Raw genomic sequence first — 12,603 nt, 5'->3', positions numbered from 1 at the left:
AGGTACGGACTATGATTTCACAAAACAGCACATTCTGGTTGAACATAGGGATTAAAATGGCTAAGGTCACTTGGTACATCAGAAAGAGTTCCGGAAAACACCTGTGAATCATGATTCAGAGGCTTGTACCGTAACCTTCAAAGCACATTAAACTGATCGGAAATGCATTCTGTTAAACTACTTAATCAACAGAGGTCATTCAGTCAGAAGAACACTTTCAGAGCATGAAAAAGCAAGTTTGAAGAACATGGATGCTGCAAATGAAGGAACTTAAGTTTAGCCACTTTCAGTCTTAGCCAATTTTTCAGTCAGAAAAATTATCAAGTTTTCATCATCCCATGGATGATTAGAAAATTATGGCTATTTGACTTTGGAATCCATTCTAAGAATTTGGGGAGGCACCTGCTGACCATCTTGGTCTGGGTGTCCCTGGCAGCTGACCCAAGACAAAGACTCAGTAGCTAGTCTTTGTGGGAGTGACAGGAAATAGTATGGTAGCATGGGTGTGATGTAAGGATGGAGAATGCTATTAATCAAAGGTATGAGAGGAGCTCAGCCCCACTGTGAACCATGAAGCATACACTTTAGAATTATCTCAACTGAGGGGCCGGGAAGCCAGGGTATCAGTTCCCAGTTGCTATTGGAGTGGGTTATGGCTATTGCTGGCCATATTGATTCTCCTGAGCTTGAGGCCTGCTTTGTGCCAGGTAGAGTAGCCTCCCCGGGCTTAAGGAAATGGCCTTGGGGACAGAGAGGCAGGTACTGACCGTTGGAAGCCTACAGATAAAGCCCGCGGGTTATGTGCAGAAACCTGTCAGTGTAGCCTCTGCTACATGGACAGCCCGAAATATATTTTTCTTGTTATGATATGAAGGTTGGTTTCCATCTCCGAGGATGTTCCAAGCTGGGGCCAGGGGAGGGAGAAGCCAAAGGTATGCTGAGAAGAAGAAATCATTCTGAGATCTCCAAACATTTGGGCATGGCCGGGGCGTAGAGGAGAAAGTGAGAGTTGACATAACCAGACAGTCTGAGCTGTAGGAAATGTCCTGTGGGGGAGAGCCCATGAAGGCAGCATCCTTTGTTCACCCAGTCAGACCCTTAGACTCCCGAGCTAGAGAATAATAGCAGAGTGGAAAGTTTTCAGGTGGCGGTTACCTTGGTCCTGTGCCAGGTGTATTACTCACTGCTCGCAAAACTCCAGCTGGTATTTACCCTCTGACAAAAGGGGAAAGAAAAAAGTTCTTTTGGTTTTAACGTCACTCTGGGCATGAAGCATGAAGGATAAGACCCCGGGATGGGGAAAATGAGAAAAATTTCCCATGGTCCTCGTTTATCTTTACCACAGGATCTCAGCTATTTCTACCCCTTTAGGGAACATAAAAGTCTAAAGTGTTTTGATTCTTTAACTAAATTTTGTTTATTAACCTCATATCTGAGGAAATAACATTTAATCGGCTCACTTCCTGAAGGGCTTGTTTCATATCCTTGACTCAGATTACTGTGGTGTGATCAGGGACAGCTTTACTCTTTCCTCCCACAGGGAGCTGAAGAGCAATTCGGTGGCTTCCAGTACACGCAGGAAAGACTAGAACGAGAAACATCCTGACCCTGAACATCCTCTCACGTTCTAACTAAGAGAATCCGCTCCCTGCCTCAAACTTCGTCTATAAAAAAATCAGCCAGGATCCCTTTGCCAAAGAGGAAGATGTTGAGCAGTTCACCTATTTAACAAATCTTTATATAGTTTATGTATACTGTATAGAAAGCCGAGAGGGAGGTGAAAATGGGGAAGCCATGTTCCCAGTCCTCATGGAACTTACTGGTATTCAACAGAGAAGGAAGGCATGGGGGCAATTAATTACAACCCAACACGAAATAGTGGTTTGATACCCTATGAGAAATTAATGGTGCCAATAGCCCTTCTCTCATTAAATCTTAGACCTCTTCCATTTCACACTAAATTATTCAGCAGGTGTTAAAATTCTGCCCTCAGTGGTTTCTTTCTTTTTTTTTTTTTTTAAGATTTTATTTATCTATTTGAGAGAGAATGAGAGAGCACAAGACGAGGGAGGGTAAGCGGGAGAAGCAGACTACCCCCTGAGCAGGGAGCCCAACATGGGACTTGATCCCGGGACTCCAAGATCATGACCTGGGCCGGAGGCAGACGCTTAACCGACTGAGCCACCCAGGAGTCCTGCCCTCAGTGGTTTCTTATGGCTTTCCCAACTCAAATAATAACCTCTCAAAATCAGGAAGGATATCTTAAGAGCTGTGTTTTCTAAACATCATGGTGCCCAGCAAGCTCATCTGACCACCTTTTGAGCCCCTACAGCCCTTGCCAAACTGCTTGGCCAATCAGCTCTGTAGTTGCAACATGACTTTTGAAGCCATTGATCACTTTTATTGCACCTGACAGACAAGCAAGCCGGGGACTCTGATGATCTGGTAGACACTTCACGGACTCAAAAAGTTGTATGTGTTAAATTGAATGTGTTAGGATTCCGTCTTCCCAGCACTGACCAGCCTGTGATGCTGTTCCATGCACATAGCCCTAAGGACTAAGCACAGGCACATATCCTGCAATTTTTTTAAGAAGCTGAAACATCTGCCTTTGTATTTTACCTCTGGCCCATTCATGGGATTGCTCAGATAGCATTTTCTCCAGGGTTACTGCATTTGCTTTGCAGAGTAAGTTCTTTTGTAATGAAGGATGTGGAATGAGTGCCGCTTGTCGGCTCTGGAACAAGTGTCAGGCCTCAGTGCTGTGTGACAGTTCTAGAAAGTGAGTGGTAAGAGTCTGTGGCTGATCTGGTCAAGGCCTCCCAAAGAGGCACAGTCAGTGCAGGCTTAGCCTGCTGCCTGTTTGATACCTTTGGTTCCCAGCTACCAGATGGCTATTGAAATGGGTTCTAGATGCATCCGTCTTTGTATTCTGGGTCTTTCTCATCCCCTTGTGAGCCCCTGTGGATATCTAGTGCCTCCCACATATCTTCAAACTGCTTTCTGCTTCTTCTCCTTTGACCCTGCCTAACTGCTCTCCCTACCAAATTCCCTGCCCTTTGGAATTTCTCTTCTCCCCACATGGTCTGTTTCTTCTTTCCGTTGTAACTTGGGTGACTTCACGTAACACAGCTCTGATCAAGTGCCTCTGTCTTAATGCTGTGGGGTGGCTCCCCATTATTCTCAGAAAGTCCCCACTCCCCACGTGCCAGCCCTGAATTGTGTATTCCCACTCTAGCCAATCTCTTCAGGTTCTTCTGGAATGCCTGCTTCATATTCTCCACACCTAGATCTTCAAATGCTGTTTCCTCTGACTGCTCTACCTTTGCTTTTATTCTTCCTATACTTCAAAGACTATACTTTCAGGGATCATTTCTATAGTTTCTTCCTATACTTTAGGTCTCACTTAGCAGTCTCTGTATTTGGGCCTCCTTCTTGACCCAAAGACTGAAGCTACCAGTACTCACATCGATGCTATTAGACCCGACAGGGTAATGTCCTCTTTCCTTGTCTGTTCTCTGTTAGACAGAAAGGTCCGTCTTTGTCTTGTTCATGCCATACATTTACTGCCTACCGCAGAGTGGGTTCTTGATAGGGCCAGCTTCATGAGCACTTAGGAAGGAGTTTTGGTTTTGATACCTGTCAGTTGTTGTCTTGAACTTTTTTTTTTAAGATTTTATTTTGTTTTGTTTAATTTTAGATGAACAGTGCCTGTATGTGCGTGTGCATGCAGGCAGGTACTTGAGGGAGGGAGAAGCAAAGGGAGAGGAGAGAGAGAGTCTTAAGCAGGCTCCACACCCAGCTCGGAGCCCATGGGCAATAGAGGATGGGGGGCTCGATCTCACAACCATGAGATCATGACCTGAGCTGAAATCAAGAATCAAACACTTAACTGACTAAGCCTCCCAGGCATCCCTAAAGATTTTATTTTTAGGTAATCTCTACACCCAAGATGGGGCTCAAACCCACAACCTGGAGATTAAGGTCCTACCCTCCACTGACTGAGTCAGCCAGGCATCCCTTGAACTTTTTAATCATTTGTCTTTGGGCTTATGTTTTGTAAGTGAAGTCCAGTGGAACAATGGAGCATACACCAGAGGCTTGGAACCCTGGTCCCCCCTCATGGGATGCTCCCTGCTCCATCCAGTGACCACTGCTGCCTTTCCTCTCCCATTCCCCTCCGCCACACCCACTTTGGTGCAGGAACCTGGAAGGGTTGGTTAGATTCTTGTGTCCACATATGGAGTCAAGCACAGAGTCATATTGCCTGTGAGTCCAGCACTCTCTGTGAGTCCCTACTCGTCCAAAGGAACACAATGCTGAGTAGCAAATAAAAAACACAATGACAGGTTGAGAAGGAGGCCCCAGAAAAAAGGAAAACACTATTGTTTGCTGCTTTTTGAACAAGGGATTTTGCCTTTCATTTTGCACTGGGTCCCACATAGTATTATGTAGCTACTCCTGGCTCTCAATGAGTATTTGTTGAATAGCTGAATCAAAGAAATTTGATGAACCAAATGTATGTTTTTTTGTTTGTGTGTGTTTGTTTGTTTCCCCTAAGCAATTGCCCAAAGAGATTTTCCAACAGGGCTGTCATTTCCTAAAACATTTTTGAAACTTCTTTTTGAGAAAGTCACTCATTTGTTCAATGATTATTTTTGAACCGTTACTATGTACCAGGTTCTGGTGTGTAGTAGTGAACTATTTAAATAAGGGTGTGGAAAATCTTTATCCTTAGAATTATTTCGTAGTGAATTTACTTTTCTAAAGAAGGCAAATGTTGCTAGGGGCCACATCTGGTGAATAACATGGACCATAAAACTAAATAGTAACCATAATACTAGTTGGGACTAAAATAAACTTTATAACTATGGAACCATAAATTAAAAACATTGGGTTTCTTATGTGAGTAAACTGATTCAGAAGATAATTTTCAAATATAAATTTCAAGACCATTTAGAATTACTTTGCATAAAGGAGGAGTATTCCAAGGTGACTATCTTGAAGCAGAAATTACAATTTAAATGTAGAAGCTCTGGTAGAATTTTTTTTTTTTTTTAAGATTTTATTTATTTATTTGTCAGAGAGAAAGAGACAGCACAGGCAGGCAGAGTGGCAGGCAGAGGCTGAGGGAGAAGCAGGCTCCCTGCAGAGCAAGGAGCCAAATGTGGGACTTGATTCCAGGATGCTGGGGTCATGACCTGAGCCAAAGTAGATGCTTAACCAACTGAGCCACCCAGATGTCCCAGAAATACTTAAAAAAAAAAAAAAAAAAAGAATTGTTTTAGGTAACTTCTATTTTATTTTCTTAAACATACTTTTTCATTTAGTTTCATATGTAAAAGAATTTGGAAGTGATCTGAACGTGGTTATTAGTAATAACCTGCTTCTATGACCACATTGTTCTTATAACCTTTACCGTCAATAGTTTACTGCTTTACTCGAGCCTCTAAATTATGATTTTGTTCATCAGCTTTAGAACCTAATGATAACCTATTTATGTTATAATACCTCTCCTATGTAGGCTGGCCCTTATTAGCTGTGTTATCTTAACCTCTTTGTGCCTTAGTTTCCTCATAAAATTGTAGGGAGGTCTAAATAAATTAATATATGCAAAGACCTTAGAATACTACCTAGCATATGGTAAATGCCACATTAAGATTTTTATTGCAATAATTATTTTTATCTGGCCCTATGCATCTAGGCCAGGAATAGGCAAACTTTCCCTCTGAGGGGGCCAGACAGTGGATATTTAAGGCTTTGTGTGTCAATGATCTCCGTCACAATTACTCTAGCCTGTTGTGATGCTAAACTCAGCTTTAGACCATATACAAATGAATGGGCATGACTGTCTTCCAATAAAACTTTAATTACAAAAACAGGTGGCTGGTTAGATCTGGTCCATAGGCAATTCATTTGTTGTCCCTAATCGGGGCCTTTTTGATGGGTTTGAGTTTGAGTGGTGGAGGAAGGCTTAGCCAAGAGTCAAGAACAGAGCCACAGTGACCCAGCATCTGAAGCCCAGGTCACAGTGGTTAATAAGCTTCTATAGATAGGATTGCCCGAAGTGAGGGCAGGGTGGGGAGCATCTCCATGGAAGTGTAGCTGTGGTTGTGCAGTAGATAGGCTACAACTGGAAAGCTCCCTGTATTTCACCTGCCAGAGTTAGTTTTGTCCTGACACATTGATTCAGTGCACATTTTAGAAATCCCTGTTCAATGAATGCTTGGGTATGCAAAGGTTTACTATGTATCTACACAGCTGCCCTGTTTCATCCAGTTAATATGGAATTTAATCTTTTAAAAACTAGAGAGTAGTTTTGTCCTAAAGGGAGAGTTTGCAGACCCCAGATTTCTATAGAACATTCTTTAGCCTTACAGAAATTGGTGAGCCTAAATATTAGGAGAAAGAGGGACCCCTGACCTGCTTGGCAATCACCTTTCCCTGGAGTAATCTCAAAGGAGCCAGGGAGTTAAGTCTTGTGATGTTGTTGCTAATGTTCCCCCCCCATCAGGTCAGCATGCAATACGCTTGCCTAAGTAATAGATATTATCTAGACAGATTGGGAGAAATGGAGAGGATATTTGTTTTCTTTAAGAATTTGATGTCTTAAAGTGCCTGGTAGTCAGTGTGTCCTCTTTGGCAATATTCTTCTAGTTTTGCGTGGACACTCTCCTTCAGGTAAAAAAAGGTCCCTGACAGAGTGTCATGCATTCTGTATTTCCCTTGTGCTTTCCAGGGGCAGGGGTTTTTCTACAATCCTGAGGACTACTGAGACTTTAATCGGGCTCTTATTTGATACAACAAAGTACATTTTGATTCGTCGATTGATTGATTCAAGAAATATCTACTGAGCTCCTACTCATGTATGCCAGATACCATACTGATTGTTGGAGGTGCAGGGATGAGTACACAGCACCCCTGTTCTCATGGAATTTACTGCTTGGTGATAGATGCAGACATTAAACAAGTCAGCGAACAGGTAAGGACAGAACGTTATTAGAATGAGCAAGAGGTGCTAGGAGGGAAATGGAAGTTTATAGTAATAGTTCTCAAATTTGCTGGTCAGAAGAATCATCGAGGGCCCGTGGTAAAATTGGGGAGTACTTGGACCCATCCTGGACCTGCTGAATCTCTAAGGAAATACACATATTTTATAAGTACCCCAGGTGATACTTACAAATAAGAAAATTTGGGAAACCCTGGTCTAAGAGAATTTGAAACAAAAACAAAAACCCTTGTCCAGCCAGGCAGTAATCTTAGAAGCTTTCCTTCTAAAGAAGGATTATTTGACAGGTCTTCGAAAGTTTGTTGTAATAATTGGCAGAAAGCTTCCATTTCAAATTTGTGTTTGCTGATGCTGATGACCTATGGACTTAAATGCCACCTTTATGAAACCCTCATTAGGTTGCTAGGCAATGGCTGCTCTACTGACTTGTGTTTAGTTTCCTGGACATGAGACTTTCTGAAACTCCTTTGTTTTCTATCTCTTTGCTAAAATATGTATTTTTTCTTATCCAGAAAAGATGCCATTGGGAATATTTACTCTAAAAACATTCTTCTCTTTTTTGTATGCCCACGGCATACTCTACAGACCTCATGGAAGACTTGACTTTAACACATTGAGGTTTTTTGTTTTCTGTTTTTTTTAAAGATTTTATTCATTTATTTGAGAGAGAGAGAGAGTGGGAGCAGGGAGCAGGGAGCAGGGGGAGAGGCAAAAGGAGAGAGATAAGCAGGCTCTCCGCTGAGCAGGGAGCCCGTTGCAGGACTCTATCCCAGGACCCTGGGATCATGACCTGAGCCCAAGGCAGATGCTTAACCAACAGAGCCACCCAGACACCCCTAACCCATTGAGTGTTTTGACTTGGCCTCAATGAGAGAAGTGATCCCTCTTAACAAGTTATGAATATTCTTATGCACTATTTAGTTTTAGTTACTACTATTGTGCTTGGCTTATTTAAAGTGATATTTAACTTTCAAATACTCTTATTCTAAACCATTGTGAAATAATATTAAAAATAATGTTTACAGCTATCTTTTCTTAGTATAAAAGTAATTTATTCATTGTAGAAATTTACAGAAACATAAAAAAAATAAAATTTAAAAACCACCTATATTCCTGGGGCACCTGGGTGGCTCAGTCCTTGGAGCATTCCATTTCTGATTTCAGCTCAGTTCATGGTCTCAGGGTCATGAGGTGGAGCCCCACATGAAGCTCCCCATTCTGTGGGGAATCTGCTTGATTCTTTCCTTCTCCCTCTGTCCTTCCCTGCTCCCCCCCCACCACATGCATATGTGGGCACATGCTCTCAAATAAATCTTTAAGATAAATAAATAAAGAAAAATCACCTGTATTCCTATTTACTGTCAGCATTTTCATCTACTTCTGTTTAATCATTTTATCGTTAACTTTTAATATATTAGTTTCAATTGATCATTCACTGATAGGTAATTATAATTAGGATTAAACTTTATGTCAACTTTGTATATAGTTGTTGTATATAGTATCAAGTTGTATATAGTATCAAGTTTTAACAAAACTTGATACAGTGAGCATTTTTCTATGAAAATTTAGAATGTCTTGGTGAATACATTATATTCCATCATGAAGATATGCAAACATTTATTTATTTAATACTTTTTCATTGCTTCATTTTTAGATGGTTTTTAATTTTTCACTTTCATATATACATTTCATAACATAACATTGGCATAAACCCCATTGTATATAAACAAATATATGTCCATATCTATGACCCATCTTTTAAGACATTCCTCGTGATGCTATTACTGGGTTGAAGAACATCCTATTTTTTGAGATTGTTAATACATGTTGCCAAATTGCTTTTCAGAAAGACTGTACCAATTTAGGCCCAGGGGGTGTCTTCAGAGGGAGATGCTAGAAATTACCTTTGACTAGATGGATCCATAGGGGCCAATAAGCACGAGGAAATGGATGTGATTTATGGATACACTGATTAGCCTCCTTGTGTTCCGTGATCCCAGACTTGTATTCCTAACTCTGACAACCTAGTTTCACAATGAATAGTATAGGTGGGGTGTAGAAAGAGCCCTATCAACTACATCTACTATTGTACCAAAGTCTTAGAGAATATATGTTACTGATGAGGAGTCATGCCATCTTCATATACAAAGGGCAGCTTATGAGTGGCACCATGGCCTGGATCTCTATTCATATTATAAACATTATTGCAAATTGGCATTTAAAGAGGAGATACAGTGAGGGAGTCATTGGTAAATGATAACACTAGTATTCTCATTGGTGGGGGATATATTCTCAGTCCTCCAGTGGAAACATTTTCAAATTCTTGGTGATTTTTCTGGTTAACTGTCTTTAGGAAAAGAAAAAATGCAGTGCTTGTAGCTTCATACTTTGTAAAAGATCTTTTTCATCTTCCCTCCCCATTCTCAGCTTTCAGCTGTGCATGATATGTCAATGGAACTCAACCATGAAAAACAAGTAAAAGGAAAGCTTACCACTTCTCAGGCCTCACTGACCCCAGATTACAAGGACACAGTTATTATATTTAGGTGGAGTTGTCATGTGGGTTAGTGTGCCCAGTGATATGTGCTGGACTGGCTCTTTCCACCAAATGAATCAGTTTGTGTAGGAAAGGAACCATAATTTATTTGACTAGGACCATAATTCCTAAGATTAGGGCTTATGTTGCATGTATGCATGTGTGTGTGTGTGTGTGTGTGTGTGTGTGTGTGTGTGTGTGAGAGAGAGAGAGAGAGAGAGAGAGAAAGAGAGAGAGAGAGAGAAAGAGAATAGGTGTACTCTTTTACCTACAGGCACAAATTACCATATACTGGCTTCTGGCTTCAAGCAGTAAAGATTACAGAAGTCCCTAGGATGTCTAGAGAGCATTTGGAAGCACCCTGAGGTGCTTAAATTTCCACTTGATCTGATCTCTCTCCACTCTCTATTGGCAATTCATTAACAGCCTGAATTTCGCAAAGCAAAGCTATAGACCTACGAGAGAGATCCAGACGGACAGGCCCTGGGTGGGAAGTGAATCCCTAATCACACAAAGCTGTTTTTAAGAGAGATCTTTAAGGACAGGGACAGCATGACTGGAACAGGAGAAGCGTAAGACAGGCAGGAGCTCAAAGCTGTTTCTAGCGCAGGAGGGAGAGATACTGAAGAAGTTATCGAAAGTAGGATCTTCAGGGCTCCCTATAGTTAAAACAGATACAGTACTCATTCTGTCAAGTATTTTATTATCTATTGCCTTATTTGGCCATTGCCACACCTTTGAAATAAAGGGAACAAGTATTGTAGGTGTGCAATCCTTTATTCGAAACCCTTAGGGCCAGATCTTTTAGATTTCAGAATTTTTCAGAATTTAGACAAATGACGTAATGCCAATTGTGTATGCTATGAAGCACCCTTAAACAGGGTCTGGGGTGTATCATCCTGTTATCAGACTCATTATTTGGGTAATGAGACAAATGGATATTCACAATAAGGAAAAAAAAACTATAAACAGCTTCACATCAGTTTAGGTGAGGTTTCTGCAGTTAGATGAGTTATGAAAATTGTTTAGTTTTTCAGAGATTTATGGAGTTTGCAATTGAGGGTAAAGGATTGTGGTCTCAATTATCCCCATTTTACAGATCAGGAAATAGAAGTCCAGAGGTATTAGTGACAACATGCAATGTCATGCAGAACCTAAGTCTTTTTCCTGTCAGTTTTAGATGATCATAAAATAAGATGATTATGAATATTTCAAGATGATCTAAAGCAACCCGAGTATTTATTTTAACATTAGCGCCTGGTATGGGGCGCCTGGCTGGCTCAGTGAGTAGAGCTTACAACTCTTGATCTCGGGGATGTAGGTTTGAGCCCCACGCTGGGTGTAGAGGTTACTTCAAAATAAAATCTTAAAAAAACCAAACTCTTAAAAAAAAAAAAACAGAGATTACTTAAAAATAAAATCTTTAAAAAAACAAAACCCAAACTCATTAATGCATGGTAATCTTTTAAGAAATTTGATTCTATCTTTGCCTCCCTAATAATCTTTTAAACCTTTGTTTCTCTTTCTCAAGATGGGCCTTGGGATTTTAGATTTCTCCTTTGGTTCAGATGAGTTCTTTTCCAGAATTCATTGTCTCAGTTGTGGACCTGCTTGAAGGGATCACTTTCATAAAAGGGTTTACTGAAGTTTAAGTATATCTAAAGAGTTGTGCTGAGAATTAAAAAAAAAAAACAAAAACAAAAACCAGACAAGAATCATTCAGTATTTTCCTAGCCCAAATGCAGAGAGGAATGGTCCTTGGAAAACAATCAAAACACAAGCCACACCCAGGTGTACCTAGGTGTTACCAAAATGGACTCTGACTTTTAAAGAACACTGCCTAAATCAAAGTGTGTAACAATCTTTAAAAGAAGTTTGCTGGCATATCTCAAAGTGCCAATGTACACTATTCTGTACCCACTTGCCATCTGCTACTCAATGGTGGATTATAGTATTTCACCTAATGCCTGAGCAAACTAGATGGTGACCAATGACTTTGAACTGACTTGGAAAAAATCAGCATTGTTAAAGAAACAATGAGCTGAGTGTTACTCAGTCTAGAATTCAGTCCCAGGGCCTTTCCTAACTTGCTCTGTTATTTGATCATGATAGTGCTTACAGTCTTTGACATAATTGTACTTTGTACAATAATCATAGTTCCTTCCCCATATGTGCATAAGATAATTCAGAAATAGACATACAAATAATTTTGTATGTGTTTCTAGAAGGAAAGATATAGATATAAGTATATAATTGTTTTTTTTTCCTTACAAAAAGCATCATAATATACCCATTTACTCACTTTGCTTTTTGTTTTTCTGTAACTTAATATTAAGAATATATCTTGAAACCCTTTTCTTATAGGTGTACTTATATAACTCATTCTTTCGGTTCTAAATTGTATTTCGTCATTTGGAGTGCCAAAATATATTTAACCAATCCGCCTTGCTGACATAGTATTGCCAGTTTTTTTCCTATCAAAATGTATCAATGAACGTACCTAAACATATACTTTACCCACCATTTTTATTAGTGAAAGCAGATTAAAATGCTTTTATTTGTTTCCTATGGCACTAACTTAAGCTTTGTTCTTTAGGCTTTTTTTAAGACTACTTTTTAAAAGATTTTATTTATTTATTTTAGCGAGAAAGAGAGAGAGAGTGTGAGAGGGGAGAGACTCGGAGGGAGAAGCAGACTCCCCACTGAGGCGGGAGCCCGATGCAGGACTCAATCCCAGGACTCTGGGATCATGACCTGAGCCAAAGGCAGGAGCTTAACCAACTGAGCCACCCAGGTGTCCCTTAAGACTATTTTCTTAAAGCAGTTTTAGGTTCAGCGCTAAGTTGAGGGGAAGGTACAGAGATTTTCCCTGTACTCCCTGCCCCCACACCAGCACAGCCTCCCCTCTTAACAACAGTGCCCACCAGAGGGATACATTTTTGTTACAACTGATGAACCAACACTGACACATCATAATCACCCAAAGTCCATAGACTACATTACAGTTTATTCCTGGTGGTGTATATTCCTTGGATTTAGACATATGCATAATGGCATG

The 12,603-nt window shown here is 40.4% G+C and overlaps 1 pseudogene; it reads left to right on the top strand.

Annotated features, from left to right (window-relative positions):
* The first annotated feature begins 3,350 nt into the window (after positions 1-3,350).
* Positions 3,351-3,445, top strand: LOC116869830 (annotated as a pseudogene).
* Positions 3,446-12,603: the final 9,158 nt, after the last annotated feature.

The sequence above is a fragment of the Lontra canadensis genome, unplaced genomic scaffold (genome assembly GCF_010015895.1).
Source record: "Lontra canadensis isolate GAN:19392208 unplaced genomic scaffold, GSC_riverotter_1.0 scaffold20, whole genome shotgun sequence".
Taxonomy (NCBI): domain Eukaryota; kingdom Metazoa; phylum Chordata; class Mammalia; order Carnivora; family Mustelidae; genus Lontra; species Lontra canadensis.
The sequence above is the reverse complement of the archived record's forward strand: the minus strand, read 5'-3'. Positions and strand labels throughout refer to the sequence as shown.